This window comes from Rutidosis leptorrhynchoides, chromosome 9, assembly GCF_046630445.1.
Source record: "Rutidosis leptorrhynchoides isolate AG116_Rl617_1_P2 chromosome 9, CSIRO_AGI_Rlap_v1, whole genome shotgun sequence".
NCBI lineage: Eukaryota > Viridiplantae > Streptophyta > Magnoliopsida > Asterales > Asteraceae > Rutidosis > Rutidosis leptorrhynchoides.
Genome location: NC_092341.1, coordinates 61,467,394 through 61,472,264, shown reverse-complemented (window position 1 = coordinate 61,472,264; position 4,871 = coordinate 61,467,394).

Here is a 4,871-nt window from a genome sequence, read left to right as displayed (position 1 = left end):
AGATGTGTCGACATGATAGGTCGAAACATTGTATACGTGTCTATGGTATCTCAAGATTACATAATATACAATACAAGTTGATTAAGTTATGGTTGGATTAGATTTGTTACCAATTTTCACGTAGCTAAAATGAGAAAAATTATCCAATCTTGTTTTACCCATAACTTCTTCATTTTAAATCCGTTTTGAGTGAATCAAATTGCTATGGTTTCATATTGAACTCTATTTTATGAATCTAAATAGAAAAAGTATAGGTTTATAGTCGGAAAAATAAGTTACAGGTTGTTTTTGTAAAGGTAGTCATTTCAGTCGAAAGAACGACGTCTAGATGACCATTTTAGAAAACATACTTCCACTTTGAGTTTAACCATAATTTTTGGATATAGTTTCATGTTGATAATAAAAATCATTTTCTCAGAATAACAACTTTTAAATCAAAGTTTATCATAGTTTTTAATTAACTAACCCAAAACAGCCCGCGGTGTTACTACGACGGCGTAAATCCGATTTTACGGTGTTTTTCGTGTTTCCATGTTTTAAATCATTAAGTTAGCATATCATATAGATATAGAACATGTGTTTAGTTGATTTTAAAAGTAAAGTTAGAAGGATTAACTTTTATTTGCGAACAAGTTTTAGAATTAACTAAACTATGTTCTAGTGATTACAAGTTTAAACCTTCGAATAAGATAGCTTTATATGTATGAATCGAATGATGTTATGAACATCATTACTACCTCAAGTTCCTTGGATAAACCTACTGGAAATGAGAAAAATAGATCTAGCTTCAAAGGATCCTTGGATGGCTTGAAAGTTCTTGAAGCAGAATCATGACACGAAAACAATTTCAAGTAAGATTTCCACTCGAAATAAGATTGTTATAGTTATAGAAATTGAATTAAAGTTTGAATATGATTATTACCTTGTATTAGAAAGATAACCTACTGTAAGTAACAAAAGTTTCTTGATCTTGGATGATTACTTGGAATGGATTTAGAAAACTTGAAAGTAAACTTGCAATCTTGGAAGTATTCTTGATTTTATGAAACTAGAACTTTTGGAATTTATGAAGAACACTTAGAACTTGAAGATAGAACTTGAGAGAGATCAATTAGATGAAGAAAATTGAAGAATGAAAGTGTTTGTAGGTGTTTTTGGTCATTGGTGTATGGATTAGATATAAAGGAAATGTAATTTTGTTTTCATGTAAATAAGTCATGAATGATTACTCATATTTTTGTAATTTTATGAGATATTTCATGCTAGTTGCCAAATGATGGTTCCCACATGTGTTAGGTGACTCACATGGGCTGCTAAGAGCTGATCATTAGAGTGTATATACCAATAGTACATACATCTAAAAGCTGTGTATTGTACGAGTACGAATACGGGTGCATACGAGTAGATTTGTTGATGAAACTGAACGAGGATGTAATTGTAAGCATTTTTGTTAAGTAGAAGTATTTTGATAAGTGTCTTGAAGTCTTTCAAAAGTGTATGAATACATATTAAAACACTACATGTATATACATTTTAACTGAGTCGTTAAGTCATCGTTAGTCGTTACATGTAAATGTTGTTTTGAAACCTTTAGGTTAACGATCTTGTTAAATGTTGTTAACCCAATGTTTATAATCTCAAACGAGATTTTAAATAATTATATTATCATGACATTATGATGTACGAATATCTCTTAATATGATCTATATACATTAAATGTCGATACAACGATAATCGTTACATATATGTCTCGTTTCAAAATCATTAAGTTAGTAGTCTTATTTTTACATATGTAGTTCATTGTTAATACACTTAATGATATATTTAATTATCATTTAACATAATTAACCAAGTGTATCAATATCTTAATATGATTCATATGTACCTAGTAAGACGTTATAACGATAATCGTTATATATATCGTTTTCGAGTTTCTTAATTTAATAGTCTCATTTTTATGTATATAACTCATTGTTAAAATACCTAATGAGATACATACTTATAATAAAATCATGTTAACTATATATATAACCATATATATGTCATCGTATAGTTTTTACAAGTTTAAACGTTCGTGAATCACCGGTCAATTTGGGTGGTCATTTGTCTATATGAAACCTATTCCAATTAATCAAATCTTAATAAGTTTGATTGCTTAACATGTTGGAAACACTTAATCATGTAAATATCAATTTCATTTAATATATATAAACATGGAAAAGTTCGGGTCACTACAACACAGCCACGTCAGCACACGCCACCGACATTCCGGATACTTCACGTAACAAAACCATTCAGTGATTGACACGTGTATCCTGAGGATTTCAGACATTATACGCCTATAAATAGACCCCATGGGTCACCACATTTCACATCATTCTGATCTAAACTTCAGTCAGAGAGAAATACACTTTCTCTCTCACACAGTTCTTTCTCACTCTAAACATACATTAGCCGCTTAGCAGTAGTACGCTATTAATTTCAGATTGATCCTCAGATTGATTGAGGCTGTGATGACCCGGAAATTTCCGATCAAATTTAAACTTTAATCTTTTTATGTTTCCGACACAATAAGCAAAATCTGTAATGTTGAGTCTCAAAAGTTTTGAAATCTGTATTCATGTAATCAATTACCCTTTGACCATGCCCGACGATTCATGAACAGTTGTGTGTAAATAAATATGTGAGTATATAGATATATATTATTATGAATCTATGAATGATATAGATATATATATAATTCAGTAAATATCAATATATAAAATAATATTACATTTAAATGCTAGATTGAAAATAATTGTTTTATTAATTTTATTATCATTACTTTTATTGATATTAAAAATTTGTATAATTAATATTATTAAATCTAATACAAAATATATATATACATAATTTGATATATATAAGATAGTATTATCAATATTATTATTATCATTAAAAATATTAATATTATTATAAGATTGTTATTATCATTTTAATATTTTTATTAGTAATTAAAATATTTAAAATTATCATTTTTTTTAGAAATAAAACTATTATTTGTCAATTATTATTACTAATTACTTTATTAATAATATTAACATATTTATATTGATTAAATATCAAAAATAAGGGATTAGATATATACGTATATGAATATATATAACCAAAATTATGTAACTATAGATACATATATATAAAATCTTGTGTGTATATATAATATTGATATTTATGTACATAAATACAAATATAAATGTATATATTTATATAAATGCGATTATATATATATAATTATTGAAGAATTACGTAAATTGTTTTATATCCTTATCAAAGACTGTAGAAGATTGATTCTCTAGTACAAATTGATTTCCTGTGTTCCATTAGCAAACAAATTCTGTTGAGAGTTGTTATCATCCTTAATTTTTTTATTTTATTTTTTCTTCTTGTACCCAATGAGCAAGTCTGTCGACAGCCTTTTCTTTAAATCCATCGAATTTTTGGAGGAACTCATTTAAGTCTTCACCTCCATTATCAACTACAAGTGTTTACTCACTGCTAGTAAAAATTAAAACAGATATATATATATATATATATATATATATATATATATATATATATATATATATATATATATATATATATATATATATATATATATATATATATATATATATATATATATTTGCTCGACCCCTATTCTTGACCAAATTATCAAAATTTCGAATTTGAAACCCATTTCAAAATCTATCAATGCAAAGATGTTAGGAATCTTTCACTTAACGTTTCTGGAAAGCATCAAATCACAATTTTTCATATTGAGCTCGAATTTTTGAGAGTCAAAGATTTAAGTAAAATGTCAAATGGGATGTTCAACGCGAAATTAGATTTCAGTTTGAGGTTTTGGGGTTCAATTGGAGTTACAGAAAGTTTCTAAAGATAGTTTAAAACTTTTTTCATGTTATAACGAGAGTCTGAAACGTTCTGAATTTTTGAAATTGAAATCGAGTTCATCTGGTTCATCGCGAGCCTATTATAGTGATGTTATTTTTTTTTCAACTCTGTTAATCTCAATCATCTTACAATTCATTTCAGTTTAAATGAGAATTTCAATCAAATAAAAATTTGTTACTTTGATTACTAAAAGTTCCAGTCGTGTGTTATGATGGAGATGAATCTGAAATCAGAAAAGAAAAATGAGATATAATAAAATGGTTTAAGAGTGAATCAGAAAAACAAGATCAGTTGAGTGGTTAGGGGGAATTGTCGGGTTAGCAAGTGGCTCGGGTTCGAGTCCCTTAGGAGGCAGGTAGTTCATTTTTTTTTGTTTTATTATTACTGTTATCATTTTCATATTATTATTATTATTATTATTATTATTATTATTATTATTATTATTATTATTATTATTATTATTATTATTATTATTATTATTATTATTATTATTATTATTATTATTATTATTATTATTATTATTATTATTGTAGTTATAAAAAATAACATAAACTATTGTTAATATTAGTCTTAGTATCAAATTATGATTATTAGTATTATTACTATTATCATTATTACTAAAGTAACTTTATTTTCGAAACTGTCGTTTTTGTTAAAACTAATATTATCATTAAATGTAACTTCTTTACTATCATTATTATTAATAGAAGTATGATCAATATCATTATTATTAAAAGTATTATGATTATGACAATAAACATTTTAAAGATGTTATTAAGAATGTAAGTATGTTTTTTTTTAACAAAGTTTATATATATATTCATATATAACATGTTATGTATGTTTACTAAAATACTAATTAAGTATATATATCAATATAACTATATACATATTGAACATTTTGAATATATACACAAACTAAATAAGTATAATATATAATT